Source organism: Petaurus breviceps, unplaced genomic scaffold, assembly GCF_028583685.1.
Source record: "Petaurus breviceps papuanus isolate PSGF00001 unplaced genomic scaffold, PetGlider_PUasm1.0 37, whole genome shotgun sequence".
NCBI classification, from domain to species: domain Eukaryota; kingdom Metazoa; phylum Chordata; class Mammalia; order Diprotodontia; family Petauridae; genus Petaurus; species Petaurus breviceps.
In genome coordinates, this window is record NW_027186296.1 from 58,593,031 (window position 1) to 58,610,430 (window position 17,400).

At 38.6% G+C, this 17,400-nt stretch overlaps 1 long non-coding RNA gene across 1 annotated transcript; it reads right to left on the reverse strand.

Moving 5' to 3' along the window:
• Positions 1-1,691: 1,691 nt before the first annotated feature.
• On the reverse strand, positions 1,692-16,713 carry LOC138168584 (uncharacterized). The gene is made up of 3 exons (XR_011170151.1): positions 16,573-16,713; positions 5,722-5,757; positions 1,692-2,451 (listed from the first exon to the last, which is right to left on the reverse strand). It is a non-coding gene; the product is annotated as an uncharacterized lncRNA (long non-coding RNA).
• Positions 16,714-17,400: the final 687 nt, after the last annotated feature.

Genomic DNA, 17,400 nt, shown 5'->3' on the forward strand with positions numbered 1-17,400 from the left:
TTAGAAATAGGGGTCCCCAGGGGCAGCTAGGTGGTGTAGTAAAGAAGGGTCCAGGAGTCAGGAGGGCCTGACTTCAAATCCAGCCTCAGACACTTGACACTTACTAGCTGTATGACCTTGGGCAAGTCATTTAACCCCAATTGCCTTGCCTTCCTCCAAAAAAAAAGAGGCCCCTAAATCTTCCTGTGGGCTGTGTATTGACTTAGAAAACCACATAAAAACATCATCTAGATACTATTGAATTTTTATCTATTTTGTTAAATATTTTCCAATTACATTTTAATCCAGCAAGTATAGCCCTTGAGAGTGTTGCAGGCCTCATATTGCCTACAGTCCCTGTCTTTGACACTTCTGGACTCTAGAGATAAGAAAAGGAATGGGAACGTGATCAGCAAAATCATAGGTTTCAGAGCATAGAAATGATCTACTCCAACCACTTTGTTTTTACAAATGAGGTCTTTAAAGAGGATAAATGAGCTTTTTGAAGTTAAACAGATAGTAAGTAGTAAAGCTATATTTTGAACCAATTATCTTCTGACTCCAAATGCAATATTTCTTCTACTGTTATAGCACATTCCTTACATCACAGCAATCTGTGTATCTACATTTAAGTAACTTATTTTGCAAACTCTGTCATTAAGTCCCACAAGGACAGGGTCTGTTCTTTATTCTTTGCATTCCTCTTAGCATCAAATATAGTGCCTTGTATATTGTAGGTGTCGAATAAATAGAAAGCACAGATTAAAGCATATGTTTTCTTTTTTTTCTTTTAACATAGCTTATGTAGAAATTTGCTTTGAATGACCATATTTAAAATGGGTTTTGTATCTCCTGCCTTCTCAATGGGTAGAGGGAAGAGGTGAGGGAAGAGAGAGGATCTGAAATTGAAAATGAAATAAAATTGAATAGAAAACTATATACTTGTTGATTCAGGAAGTCAGTAGACCTGAATTCTATCAGGAATTATGCTTACCCTTTGTTACTTAATAAAACTGTCTGTCTTTCCATCTATAATACCAGGATTGCTGTTTTACCATTACAATAATGATACACCTCAGCTCTGGGACCCCTTGATACCCAAGGTTCAATGAAAAGTATTTGGGGTAATAGCAAATAATCAAATATTTTGAGCTCCAAACATGTACCTTGTCCATCAAAAAACCATAAGTTATAAACCAAATAGCCAGGAATTCAATTTGGACAGAATCATTCTCTCACCTACCACCACCCCCACACTGAAAAGGACAGAATATCCTAGAGATTCTACTAATGCCTATGAGAAAGAGAAAGAACATTCCTCTCATAAGTCAGGCTTCTAGAGTTGCAACACTGTCCTCCTGACTATTCCTCCAGTAAGACAATACATCTCCCAACTCGGTATTTTCACTGGCTTTCCTCCATTCCTGGAATGCTCTCTCTCTCTTCATTTGTACCTTCTGCCTTCCCTGGCTCCCTTCAACTGCCAGCTAGAACCCTACTTTCTAAAGGAAGCTGTTCTTCTTAATTCTAGTGCCTTTCTTCTGTTGATAATTTCTACTTTATCCTTGATATAACTTGTTTGTATGTAGTTGTTTGCATGTTGTCTCTCCCATTGGACTGTGAGCTCCCTGAGAGTAGAGATAATTTTTTACCTTTCTTTGAATCATCAGAATACAGCCCAGTGTCTGGCATGTAGTAGGTGCTTGTAAGTATTCATTGATTGATTGACATCTGCTAGGACACATGATGAAAAGATACACAGAAAGTATTTGGGGGACAAGATATTCATTGAACTTTGGATTTGTAAGGGATCATAGAGACAATTTAGTCCAAACCACAGGTAAGAAAACCAAAGGACAAAATGTTTAAATAATATACTAGTTCTATACCTGTAAACCCAAGCACAAGCAGCATTCCAGAGGGCTGCTGCAATGAACAGCTTTCAAGGTTCTGATTATATAGTAGTATAGCAAACTCTCCATTCAATAACAAATCAGAGCAAAACATTCATAGAAAATCAAAATACAGCATTCACAATGTTACAACTTATCACATAAAATCAAAATACAGCATTCACCATGTCAACTCAACAACTTGTCACTAAAATGGCCACATAGTTTTCACCAAAGTGGTCACAATTTTCAACAAAGTACATTAGTTATTCACAAAATCCTTAATTCAATCAAAAAGTACAAAAGTCAAAGCTGTCCACCCCTACGTCACAGTAAATCATAATCTTCTCAATCAGTACACAGTATCCACGTAAAGTCTTCTTTCAGTTTGACTCAAGGCTGGCTCTCAGCTTCCATGGTTCCTCTTCCATGGTCCCAGCTGCAACTGTCACCTGGATTCAAAAGCAGGCAGCTCCCAGCTCCTTGTCCAGTTCTTTATCCAGTTCCCATTCCATATTGAAGTTCACATTGTCCAGTCCACTTCAAGTCCTTCACAGTTCCTGTTTCTGGGAAGACAAAGCTTGACAGAGCCACAATAATATTCATACACATTGCCAGCACCATCATTAATTCACTATCTGCCTGTGAAATCAACTCAGACCCACCAACAAGGTCTGAGAACTCAACACAAATCATCAACATAGAAATCAATACTGACCCACAAACAAGGGCCAAGAGGTCAGCACAAGTCATCAACACAGAAATCAACACAGACCCATAAACAAGGTCCAAGAAGTCAGCCTAAATCATCAGTAAACTCCCAGGACCTCCAAAACCCTCCTCCAGGACTTCTGTAAACATACAACAAGAAAATCCTCTTTCAGGGCTTCCAGTAAGGTCTCAGGGCTTCTATACAAAATATCACAAACAAACATCCACACAGAGCACACAGAGTGCCAGGATACCACAAGTTTCCTCCTTCTTGACTCTGCCACCACAAAAGTCCTCTTCTCGGTTTTGCTGTCTTTAGCCTGGAAATTCTCCTTATATATGGGCATATATATTCCTGTTGCAGGAGTTCATGAGTTCTAGGGTTTACAAGTTATGGGGTTCGTACATTCTGTTTCTTAACAGACAAGGCTCAAAAGAAACTCGAAAGGAAACAAGGTGTTAATTAAATAGCTGAAACAAGGTGTGAACTACTTCTGTGCTTGCCATTACAATACCTAGTTAGTGGCAGAGCTGAATTCAGAACCCAAATCCCTTGATGACTAGACCAGGAATTTTCTGCTTATACCACATCATCTTTATAATGCTAAGCAAAAGTTTATGGGGAAAAGGATTCAAAGGTTTTAGTGGCTTTCAAAGTCTATGATATGCCAGTCCAGAAAACCAATCCTGTTAAAAAAGAATTGTTAAAAGGATTTCCTATTGAAAGAGTATCCAGAAAAAGATTTGTGTCAGTCCCATTGTGTTCTGCCCTAGTTAAATCATACTAAAGTTGGGGGGGGGGTATTTATTTGTTTGTCAGATTGGGTCTTCCTAGTTTGCCAAGATTGGAAGTACAGCAGCCACACACAGCCCTGCCCCATTGCTCACAGACACAGGAGCTTTGATCTGCTCTATTTCTCACCTTATCCACTTTGCCCCTTCTTAGGTAGCCACCACACCCCATCCTAGGGGCTCACAATGTTGGGATTGGACTGAGAGAATATACTCTATGACTTTAGCCCTACCACAATTTAGAATTCCTAAACTTAAAAAATCCACCGCATCCTTCCCTCATGCAAGGATAATGCCACGAAACCTGGTTGTTAACAACTGTTTGTTCAGATCTCAGAAGCACATTTTTTTCACTTTTTGGAGGAAGGAGGTCGGGGCAGTTGGGGTTAAGTGACTTGCCCAAGGTCAAGGTTGGTTAGTAAGTGTTAAGTGTCTGAGTCCAAATTTGAACTCAGGTCCTCCTGACTCCAGGTCCTGTGCTCTATTCACAGCACCACCTAGCTGCCCCAGAAGCACATTTTTAAAAATGACATTGACAGACTAGAACAGGTTTATGGAAGAGGAATTGAGAAGATGAGAGAAATTGAAACCATGCTAAACAATGATCATTCAAAGGAACCTCGGATGTATAGTCTAGTAAAGAGAAGACTTCTGGGGGATGTGATACTTGTTTTCAAATATTTAAAGGACTGTCACATGGACATGAAATTAGACTTGCTTTGCTTATTTTCAGACCATAGAGCTAAGAGCAGTATGTAGACATTGCAGAGATGAAGATTCAGGATGAATAAAAGGGGGGGAAAGCCTTAACAACTAGAGCCACTAAACAGTGAAAGGGGTTGTAGTGAGGTCTGCTACCAGAGTCTTCATGGCCACTTGTCAGTCATATTGTGGACAGGACGTTTATCCCCATATTAATTGAAGTAGATGTCCTTTGAAGTCTCTTCCAGTGCTGATATCTCATGATTCTCTGATCAACAAAATATGTTGTCATTGTGAGCACTTTGATGATGGAGACAGTGTCTCTTTCATCTTTCTATCCCCCACAGTGTCTAGGACAGTTCCTTGCATGTAGTTGATGGTCAATAACATTGGGTTAGACATAGAGTGAAGTATTACAATTAATCAGCAAAAAAAAGTATGACAAAAGGTCTTTTTTAAAGGGAGTACTGGGCTCAACGACTGGATTGGTGTTACCCAGAAAAATGTAGAAATTATATGACAAGAAAGCCTTGGGAAAGGAGAATGAGAAAGTCAAAGCAAGGAAACTTATAAAACTTTTGAGTCCAACAGGATGGATTGACAATGCTTGTTTTAAGGAGCTGGAATCCACTGGTCCCCTTAGCAAAGATAAGCATTATGAAAATATGCATCATATTTCTGTAATATGAACTCAACATGTAGTATTATATAGAGGGTTAATATCACATGGAAAGCTCTAAGTTCCACTAACTAGGGTAAAAGTAGAATGTTGGTGGTACTTATAAAAACACCCACTAAGATTTGGAAGAATGGGAACGAGAAGGGGAAGACAATCAAAAGATATAAATATAGCAGATTAAAATATGTATGGAAGGGGACGGCTAAGGTGGCACAGTGAATAGCACACTGGCCCTGGAGTCAGGAGACCTGAGTTCAAATCACTTCAGACACTTAACACTTACTAGCTGTGTGACCTTGGGCAAGTCACTTAACCCCAATTGCCCTGCCTTCCCCCCTCCAAAAAGCAAAATATATATGGACTGAAGCTGAACATAGCACAATACTTTACAACTGAAAATGAAACTAATTATCTTATTCAGCTCTTAGAAAATAAAGCAGATAGAATAGCGCCAGCATAAAATCACCCACCAGAACTATTCATACTAGGATTGAGGGGACAGAAGGGAGGGAATCACCACTGATTTTATAACTTCAAACAAAATGGGAGGGGGGGCAAACATGTTCTAAAATAGCAGTGCTCTGAGCAAATGGCAGAACAAGTGAGTCATCAGCTGTTGTTTGAGCGTGTGGAAGAGCAATAAATTATGTTAATCAGAACACGGGTTTTTTCTTGCAAAACACCCCCTCTTCCGTATGTCATCTCAAAGACAGCAGGAGAGGAAGAGCAAATGTATTCACACACATGCACGCACACATGCACACACACAGACACACACATAAATATGCTCAGGCACATGTTAGAACCAGCCTCTACCCTTGTTTGCCCCAGGAAGATCCTTTAAACAGCAAATTGGTGAAAGCTGGTCAAGGCAAGCAGTGTGAACTCAGGCTGAGTTATGAAAAGGGGGAGAGTAAATTAGTGTCCAATCAAACCCATTGAACCAGAAACAGAGTCATTACTTACCATCAGGTGTCCCAGGGAGAGACTATCCGTTTTACTCTGGACAGAAAGCAAAGGTGACTAATGAGGTCAGTGGCCATTCACACCACAGGTCTGGGAGGCTAATAATTTCTGGGTTATTAGTACTCATGGATTTGTTCCCAGAGGTGTCAGGGAAGGCAGAAGAAGGTGGTCAGAAGATGGGGAGATGAGAAGACTGGTTTTAGCTGGCAGAATCCATGGTTTCAAAAAAAAGTCATCCAAGTCACATAGTCCAAAATGAAAGAGGACCTAAATTGTCAGAGTTGCCATGTTGAATTTAATTCCCATTCAGACCTAGCAGGTCAGCAGCAGAAGGCAAACACATTATACCTTCTGACCAGGGAGTCTTATTAAGAGGGAAAGAGGACAAAAAAGGCATCACTTTTTTATTTGATTCAAGGTAGTCTCCAGCAAGAACTCTCAGACCAAAGAATCAACCCCTTCAAATGCTATTTCACCATTAGAGTTTCATTCCTTTAGTCTTTGTATTAAAGAAATTGCAAAAATAAAGTCCTTTGTTTGACGTGTAAATATCTTCACCACCTGGCATTTTCTTACCTTTCCAGTTTTCTTACACATTACTCCCCCTCAACCTAGATGTCCAGACAAACTGGCCTCCCTGCTGTTCCTCGCCCACAGCATCCCATCTCCTCTTTCCATATGGGCCTTTGCACTGGCTATATCCCATGCCTGGGGCATCCTCCCTTTCTTCCTCTACCTCTTGTCTTATCAGAGTCTAGACTTTCTTCAAGACTCAGGTCAAATGTTACACTTTTCTTGGTCCCTCATTAAATTTAAGCTCCTTGAAGACAGACTATTTTTGCCCTTCTTTGCATCTCCAGTACCTAGCAAAATGACTCTTACAAAGTAAATAATAAATGCTTGCTGATTGCTCAATTTGAAGGCATTTTGATCTTCCAATTTTAAAAACATGAATACTCCTGGCTGAGTTCATATATTACCTCTTTATCTATTAACATTTTAGTTATTACTTATTGTTGCTTGTCCTTTGATTTTGAAGAAGAGTATGACATCAGCAAGATGATGCCATGACTTGCAAGTGAATTGGATTTAAGTGAGGGATGGCTGTAAAAAGTCTCCAGCCTCGCTTTCTGCTCTGGAGCCATCTGGGTCCAGTGACCAGATATAGAGCAGGATGACTGGGGATAGGCCCCCGTTATTAGTCAATATCTTAGCAAAGATTCCAGAATAGTACATAAAATAGACACGTAGAGGTTTGGGGAATACTTGAAAAGGGATGGGAGACAGTAAGGAAAAAAAAAGAGGTGGGAAAGCTTGTAAGAGGAATTCCCAAATCACCCACACCTTGTATAGATTATTGTGATAGTCTTCTGACCCATCCCCCCCACCACCACTCTCTCCCCACTCCACTCATCCTCTATGACACTGCCAAATTAATTTTAAAGCATAACTGTAATATGCACATTATTTCCCTTCTTAAAGATAGGGGTGTGGTCACTGAAAGCTTTTGAGCTGGTAGGTGATATGATTAGAGGCCTGTTTTAAGATTAGACTGTTCTTAGGGGCAGCTAGGTGGCACAGTGAATAGAGCACGGGCCCTGGAATCAGGAGGACCTGAGTTCAAATCGGGCCTCAGACACTTGACACACTTACTAGCCATGTGACCTTGGGCAAGTCACTTCACCCCAACTGCCCCTCCAAAAAAAAGCAAAAATACATATCATTAATTCAAACTCTCATTCAGATTTTTTTTAATCACTTACAGATTTCGAACTAAAGTTTGTCTGTTTTTTTAAAAATTGCCTGATAATTTTCATGGTGGGAGAGCTTGTACAAGGAATGTACAGAAAGTAATTATTTTGCCTATTTAAGAGTAAAAGCCAGTATCCTTCTCTTAAGGGCATTGTCAAGTAGGAATTTATGTGAAAACAACCAATCCATGAGTTTTATTTAAGTCTTCTAAGGAAAGAAGACATTTTGGGTGAACTCTAAAGCCCATCTGAATGCAGGGTTTCATTATCATGAATTCTGAAGGGATCATTGCTCCAGTTCCATTTCTTGTTCTCCATGGACTGATAAAGAGGAGAAATATTGAATCACCTGAGTGAGCTAGTGGTCATTTAGGTAATGTACCAAAAAAACTGACGTTCAATGAGAAATCTTCATAGTTAGCTCAAAGAGAGCCTACAGAAGAAGTAGAACGAACCAATGAACTTGATCAAGCATATTCCACCTTCAAACAATCACTAAATCAACTAGAATTTATTAATGCCTTCTATATGTCAGGGAACGTATCTAAAGGGCAACTAAATAGAACAGTGCACAGAGTGCTGGGACTGGAGTCAGGAAGATTCATCTTCCCAAGTTCACATCTGGCCTCAGACAAGTACTAGCTGTGACCCTGGGTAAGTCACTCTACCCTGTTTGCTTCAGTTTCCTCATCTGTTAAATGAGCTGGAGAAGGAAATAGTGACCAGTCCTGTATCTTTGTCAAGAAAACCCTAAAGGAGGTCACACAGAGTCAGGTACAACAGAAATAAGCAAACAACAATAAATATGGCAGGTAGTATGCTAGTTTCAGAGAATATTAAGACTAAAGTGAAATAACTCCTACACTCAAGGAAATTACATTCTGTCAGGAAAGATAACCTAAATATGTATGTTTGTGTATACACACATAGACATATACACATATATGTATTTGTCTTTATGTATAGATTTAATATACATTTAGGTGTTGTACTTGTGATTTCATAAATATAGGAAGCTCCCAGGTAAAAAAAAATCCATCTACTAATGCAAACCAGCACCTTACCTGCAATGTCTTAGAGAGTTGCCTGGAGCATTGAGAGATTAAGTGATTTACCCATGATCAATCAGTGTCAGAGGAAGGACTTGAACTCACAACTTTCTGGCTTTGAGGCCAAAGTTCTATTGACTATGCCAAACTGTCTTTCATGTATAATGTGTATGTACAAAATAAGGTAATTTTAGTAGATCTGTGAATTCGTCCAATCATTCTAGAAAGCAGTTTGGAACTATGTCAAATAAACCATATATCCTTTGTCCTAGCAATATCACTTCCAAATAAATCAAAGAAAGAAGAGGACCCATGTGTAAAAAAAAATTTACAGAAACTCTTTTCGTGGTAGAAAAAAAAAAGCAACTTAGAAACTAAAGGAGAATACCTAAATAAATACCTTTTGGCAAATACCTGAATAAATTGTGATATATGAATGCAATATAAAATTATCGAGCTATATTAAATGATTAAATGGTATTTTCAGAGAAAACTGGAAATATATACATAAACTGATACATAATAAAGTGATTAGAACCATAACAATTTATACAATCATAATTATATTTTAAAAAGAAAAACAACTTTGAAAGACTTGAAAATTCTAATTAAGGCAATGACCAACCATGACTCCAGAGGACCAAAAATGAAACACCCTCCCCATCTTCTACCAAAGAGACAATGGACTCACAATTCAGAAGGAGACATATATTTCTGGACATAGCAGATGAGGGAATTTGCTTTGCTTAAATATACATATTTCTTACAAAAAAGAAAGATACAAGCATTTATGAGGCACCTACTATATGTATTAAACACCGGGCTAAACACTTTACAAATATTATCCCATTTGATCTGCAGGACAACCTGGAGAGAGGAAGGTTCTATTATCATGCTCATTCTACCATTGAGGAGACTGAAGCAAACAGAGTTTAAATGACTTTCCCAGAAGCACATAGATAGCAAGTGTTTAAGGCTAGATTTGAACTCAAGTCTTCCTGACTATAGGCCAGGTTTCTAATTAATTTACCACCTAGTTTGCCTCTAATCAAGAAAAAAACAAGTTTTCCTTCTTTTTTTCTTTTCTTTCCTTTTTTCCTCTTTTGTTGTTCATTCAACTGGAGGGTGGGAAGAGAAGCTAAAGAGTAATTAAATAGTTTTTAATTGAAAAAATAAAATATAACATATATTTAGTTACAGAATATATACAAGGCGATTAAGGGGAAAGGTGCTAGCAGTTGTGGTGAATGCGAAAAGCCACTCCCCCCCCCCACTCCACCCCATCAGCCTTAGAGAAGAGATGTCAATCCAATCCAATGCACATATTAAGCTACTTCTATGTCTTTCCTGACTCCAGGCCTAGCGCTCATCCACTATACCCCTACTTTTCCTGGCTTAGAAAATGGGGACTCTTTCTAAAATAAAAGGCCTAATTCCTTTCAAGTGACCCTTGAGTCTCCTGCAATTTCGACTCTTCTAAGATTGTGGTGTTTTATGACTTACAGCATCACTGGTTATTTTTAAGGATAGAGCTTTAGGGGTCAGGGAGTGCTAGGCTCACTGAAAGCATTTGCCAGTTTTCCAGATGCAACCCAACCTGCTTGCTGCCTCCTGCTCAATTACTAGAACAACTCATTGTCTATCTACAATGTAACCAACTTCTACATGAAGCCTTTCCTCCTCCCCCTCCATTCAAATGCTAGTGCCTACCCTCTCTATCTTGTATTTAACACCATGTATATAATTTGTATTTACGCAACATATGTTTATTCTACATGACTAAATACACACACACACACATACACACACAAATAAATTCTCCCCCAGGAGAATGTTCACCCCTTGAGAGCAAGGATTGTTTCATTCTTTGTATTCATATTTTCAGCACCAAAAACAGTGCCTGGTACATAAGTGATGCTTAAATATTGGTTGATTCGTTACTAGTAAAATAACTAAATGATCTGCTTATCCAACTTCATATCACAACCTGGCTGATAGACATACTTAATCTACTTGGTTTTTCCTGTATGGATTGCCAAGTCATGCTCTTTATGTATCTATGGATCTGGTTGAAGGTGGATAGCTTTCTGGGATTCAATCAATCTATCCACAAACCTAATGATGGCTGTCAGGAACTGGGAATACAATTCTCTCCCAACATGATAGTTTCCATGCACATGTTAAATATTATTATAGGTGCTTAAAAATAATAAATCAGTATTTTTAAAACATTCTTTAAACTATCTCAAATTAGTAACTGAAAAATCTAAGTGTTGCTGATTTCTCTTCATTCAGAGCTTGACCTGGATACCTCCAATATGGGTCATGGTCTAGAGCATCAACTGTCCATACACAACTGATGGTGGTCACTTCTTTAAGACTGCTTCTTCACAACTATCCAATGTATCAATCAGACTGATCTCCTACCCTCTTACAAGAGGCAGGTGATTGTTATGTATTATTTTTTATAGTTCCCTACTATTCTCCAGAGCTATTTTCTGTGCTGGAGAATTACCCAGCCTTTCAACTATTTGATATGGGGTGGTTCTACATACCTCTGAAGTTTTGTGTTTTTCTGAAACAAAGCAGCATCAGTGCCCCATCCCCTTCCTTACTGTGTTACTGGCAGTGAATGCAAGCATCATACTATTGCTTGCTCTTCTCTGTGTTATTCTGAATGGAGAACATAGATTGACATTAGATTACATTTAATTGATCTTTGGTATTGACTATCCATCAGAAAGGTAGCATAACAGAGATGGACCGAAAGTCAACATTTGAATACCACTCTGGCACTTAATGGTCATGATATCCAGGGCAAAATCATTTAACCTCTGAGCATAAATGTCCTCATCTGAAGAGCGGGGATAACAATACTTGTAGTGCCTAACTCACAGAGGTGCCACAAGGTTCAAATGAGATAATGCATACGTAGCCTTGAAAATTTAAATATCACAAAGGCATTGGCATTTTCACTGGCAGTCCTCCATACCTGGAACTCTCCCTCCTCATCTCTGTCTCCTGACTTTCTTTAAGTCTCAGCTAAAGTTCCACCTCTTCCAATCCTCCTTAATTTTTTTTTTTTTTGCTTCTCGGAGGGCTATTGGGGTTAAGTGACTTGCCCAAAGTCACATGGCTAGTAAACATGTCAAGTGTCTGAGGCCGCATTTGAACTCAGGTCCTTCTGACTCCAGGGTTGGTGCTCTATTCACTGCGCCACCTAGCTGTCCCCAAATCCTCTTTAATCTTAATGCCTCCCCTCCCATCTACCCCCACCCATTATCTCTAGTTTATCTCATATGGATTTTGTATGTATATAGTTGTTTGCATGTTCTTTCCCCCATTAGACTGTAAGTGCCTTGAAAATGAAGCTGGATTTCCCTTTCTGGAAATACAAATCCCCAAAACTTAGCATATGCCTGTCACATAGTAGGAAATTAATAAATGCCCCTTTTCTTTCCTTTCTCCTTTCTCCTCTCCTTTCCTTCCAAAGCTGCTGCCTATCCCTAAGAGATGGAATTTGATTTGGCACTTATTAAAATTGTGTGTGTGTGTGTGTGTACTCACACATACACACACATACACACAGACAAAATAAGTACAAAGAAGTTTTCAAGGTGGAGATGCCAACCACTGGAACAGTCAGGCAATGCATCTTGTAAGAGTTGGCATTTGAAACTAACCTCAGAAGAAATTAGGGATTGTAAAAGGCATAGATGAGAAGAGAAAGTATTCCATAGACATTAGGAACAGCTTCTTTAAAGACACAAAAGTGGGAAATTGAATGTTGTGTATGTAATAGTCCAATCTGGATGGAAAACACATTATGTAGAGGGAGAGGGATATAATGTATAATCAGTCTAGACAAAATAAATTTGAATTAGATTATAAAGGGGCTTTAAATGACAAACAGATTAATTTATATTTTTATACTCAAGGGAAAAAGTAGTCACTGAAGTTTCTTAAATAGGGGAGTGTGACATGGGCAGACTGTGATATTTAAGAATATCAATTTGGCAACCATTTCAAAGATGAATTGGTAGAAAGAAAAGGGAGGATAGAGGAAGATTATTTAGAAGGGTATTTTAGTGGTCTATCAGAAAAGTGAAAATGAACCAGATTAGGCCTTATGAAAAGAGAGAATGAGGTGGATGCAAGAGATATTATTGAAAAACAATAAAATTCAACAGCTGATGGTTTGTGGAAATTGTTTAGGGAGATAAGCCAGCATAGAGAACATAAGTCCTCTTTGGATCTTTTTCCCCATCTACAAAATAAAGGGATAGTACTAGATCACCTCTAAGATCTTTTCCTATCCCAAATCTTCCTATCCTAAATGTGCTTCTGATTTGCTGAGACCTTAACAGGAATCTGAGAAATGTACAAACACTCTCTTCCCATTCTTTTGTCTCTGTAGGCCTTGAATGGGTTAACTACTAAAGCAACCACTCCTAACAACAGCTGGAAATAGAAAGTGTCCTCAGGCTGTGATCGACCAATAATAGGTTAAGAAGTAGAGGGAAGCATTTTTGAAGGGAATCATCTTCTAAGGGAAGTGGCAAAGTTATTTAAAGTTCCAATGGAAAAATGAGGAATATCTTTCAGTGATTCCCAGAAGACGGGTTAGATGTGATATAATGGACTTTTTTTTTTCAAAAAAAATTCTAATTTGCATAATGAGCTTAACACCTCAGTGACTTTCTCATAGATTAGATGTGTAGGGGACCAGCTGTGCTCCATAAAGGACAAGATATATTCTTTATTTTTGATTTATATAGAAATGACATTGTAACACCTCAACTACATAGTTCCATTAAAAATCCCCTATACCACTCAGCTAGAAACAAATACAACCTGCATCCCTCATTAAAACCAGATACCCACACATGCTGCTGGCTGCAGGGGGCCTTCTTGTCACTTTAAAACTAACTAAAAAGCAGGCGATTGAGGGTGCTAGTCAAAGGCTAGATGAGAATATTTTACAACTGTTAACAGGTGTCTTTCTGCAGCATCACAAATTTGGGGAAGTATTTCATGGGACAGCCTCTAGCAGGATTAGATTTTGTATATAGATCATATACTTAGAATGCAAAAAGATCTTCGAGACTAACTAAAGCAAAATCCTCATTTCGCAAGTGAGGAAACTGAGACACAGAGAAATTAAGTTTTCCCTGGGCCTCATGGGTCATTTGTTCTAGAAGCGAAATGTTTCACTGAAGAGGAGCCTAGTTTCCAAGAGTTTTACCAGAGAAGGAACACATACGGGTCCTAGTCCTCTTCTAATGGATGATCTGTTCCCACTTCTAAACTATGGATGCTAAGATGTTCCCTAAATTACTGAAAAAACACAGTCTAGAAATTGACCAACCCCTTCATGTTAATATAATCATAGGCTCTTAGGTTAAGGTTTAAAAGGACTTGAAGATTGTCAAGTCTAACTCATTTTAAAATAAAAATTTTAAATAATAAAAATGAGGAAATTGAGTGACAAGAAGGTTAAATGACTTATACAAGATTATACATGTAAGTGACAAGATTAGAACCCAGGTCTCCTGATTCCAAATCTAGTGCTCTTTCCATTGTACCACACTGTACTTCAGAATCACCAGAAATTGAAAGGAGAGCTAAATGAAGAAGAGCTCAAATCAACAAATTGGTTCAGTAAAAAGGGAATGGGTAATCTATAAAACTGTATTGCAATATAGACACAGCCAACTAATCCTTTCACTTTTCAGTTGATTGTGTTAACATCTTCTAAATAAGTTTCTTCCCCTCCAAAATGGTCAAGTCTTCAATTTTTCATGTGATGACAAAGAATCCAACAATATTAGGAGATTTTTTAGGAGAATGGATTCTGGTTTGGTAGGAATTCAACCAGGAATATCACATTGGAGTTGAGTAAGAAACCCTTCCTCTACAAAACTCTCAGATTTAACTAGGAGATTCTCTACTTTAGACTCAAAAGTTAAGTTGTCACAAGATTTTTATTTAGCATCTACTATGTGTCAGATACTATACTAAGCTCTAGGAATAGAAAAAAAAAAGATTTTAAAAAACCCAGTTCCTGTTTCCATGGGACATGGGAGAAACAATGTACACACAACTACGTAGAAATAAGAAATATCCAAGACAAATTGGAGACAACAGAGGAAAGGTACTAGCATTAAAGAAAATTGAGAAAGGCTTCTGTAGTAGTGGGACTAAATTTAGCTGAGACTTGATGAAAGCCAAAGAAGACAAGAAATGAAGATGAGGAAGGAGACAATTCCAGGCATGGTGGACAACCAGTGAAAATGCACCGAGTCTGGAAATACAGTACTTTACATGAGGGACAACAAGAAAACCATTGTCACTGGTACGTAGGGAGAAGTAAAATATGAGGTTTGGAAAGGTAGGATGGGATCAGGTTATAAAGGGCTTTGAGCACCAGATTATTTGCTCCTAGAAGTGATAGGGGAAAAGTCTAAACTCACTAAGCTCAGGATATGTTGAGATCCTTAGTCGTTCTTCTGCTCACTCCCTGGGACAAATTAGCCCCATCTGCCTGTACCTTATGTTCTCCTTACATAAAATAGGGTGTTTTAAAATATCTGTCTTTAATATCTACCTGACTAAAAAAATTTTTGAAAAGAGAAATATGTGGAAAGACTTTGATTTATTACAAAGACATGCTTCATATAAACACAAGGCATTCTTTTTTGCTATTATCTAACATTAAAAAGTACTTACTAAGGAGCTTTATAATAATAGCATTTTTATAATGCTTTAAGGTTCACAAAGCACTTGACCTAGATGATATCATTTAATCCTCACAGCAACCTTGTGAAGTAGGTGCTAATTTTATTGCCACTTTACAGTTGATAGTGATTTCAAGCAATGAATCAATAGACATTTATTAAACACCTTCTATGAAGTAGGCCATGGATGGGAATCTGCGGCCTTGAGGCCACATGTGGCCCTCTAGGTCAAGTGTGGCCCTTTGACTGAATCCAAGCTTTATAGAACAAATCCTTTTTTTAAGGGGATTTGTTCTGTGAATTTTGGATTCAAAGGGCCACACATGAGGACCTACAGGGCCACATGTGCCCTCAAGGCTGCAGGTTCCCCACCCCTACACCTGCAGTGTTGTCTGAGGTCATAAGGCTCAAAAGTATCTGATGCAGAATTTGAACTCAGTTTTTCCTGACTCCAAGTTGATCCCTTTCTCTACTATACTTTACATAGTACTGTGGTACTATGAGAAATGTTAAGACAGCACCCACTTCTGTGTTTGGATTGAGTCCTAATTAGGTTTCTCATTTTTATGTGTGTTTTGGTTTGTGATCCCTATTTGGTTCTATTAGTTTTGTTTTATTCTTTTTCCTAGACTTTTACTTTAATTCGTGCTGAACAACCTTTGTCTTTAGAAATGGAAATTTTGAAAAGTGGAAATAAATTAATAAAAGTCCACATAACCTTCAGATTCTGAAGTTAGTTTATTTACTAAGAGAAGAAATGCTGGTCAAGACTTCAGTTTTATCTCACCTACTTAAAAATATGTGTCAAATGAGCTTTAGTTTGTTGTACCTAGAATTTCCTGAAGGGAATCTGTAAAAGAAATGACTCATTTTAAATTAAGGATGCAGAAATTCTCCTTCCTCACATTCCCATAATGCAATGAACCTGAGTCTATTCTTGCTGTAGTACCTTGGACACACATGCTTCTGATTAATTAGCAAAAAGGCATCCTGAGTCCAGAGGAAGAATGTCCCTGAAGTCGTGGGTAGTCAGGATCACGTGTTAACAAAGGAAAATTTTAAAAATAACAAAGACTTCTTCCTCATCTTCCCTGAGCAGTCTCTTCTGCTATTCTTACAATTCATTCACTGTCACAAAGCTTCCCTATGGATAGAAAAAAGACTGGTGGTTACCAGCTTTCCCTCTGCTTTCATACCAACACAGCTACATGATCCCAGTTCAATTTTATTTTTTCCCCTTCATGATTAGTGTTCTCTTACCATTAAAATGGTCCTTTGGGGGACATAAACCAATTAAACAGTTGATACTTTTACCTTCTGCTCTGAAAACCAGTAACCAGCATTGAGAGTTCTGGCTCGTTCTCTCTTGTTCATTCTCTTCTGGTTTCCCTCCCTTTCCCAAAACAGTCAGGTCCCAGAGCTCAAGTACTCCAAATGCTAACAGGCCCCAAACCGAGTGTGCAGCATATGGCCCCTTATGATCTGTCTTATGATCTCATCCAGTTGGATGGTTATTTTTACAGACTGGTATTAAGAAGCATAAACTAGGAATTTTATACACTGGTACATTGGATATTCTCCTGCCTGCTATACAGATGGTACATTCCCAGGATTATAAAGTATAACAGATAGGGCTTTATTCTCTCCCCTTCCAACCCAAGGCCCTCCTGGGCAACACACACACATACACATACACTCACACACACACTCACACTCACACACACACACATACACACACACACTCACACACACACACACACACCACCCAACCACACCAACATCACATGTTCGCCTCTCCCTCATTCTTCTTCTCAATTCCTCTCTTTCATTCTCCCTTTCTCTCTCTCATCCCCATTCTCTTTCCCTCCCTCTCTTCTCTCTCCCCCCTCTCGCCTCTCCTTTTCCTCCTCCATCTCCATTCCTTCATTCCCTCCCACCTTCATCCCCTAAGCATTCTCCCCCATTTTACAATAATGGTAATATAGGTAATATATTTCTTCCCTCAGCTGGTAAGTAGTTGCTGCTGGTAAGTAGAGGATAATGAATATATCCTAAATAGTATTCCTTGAGGAAGCCAGTTGTTACATGTCAGATGAAATAGATAGTCATCTTAGTTAAGTTACTGGCAGGCATTTCCTTTTC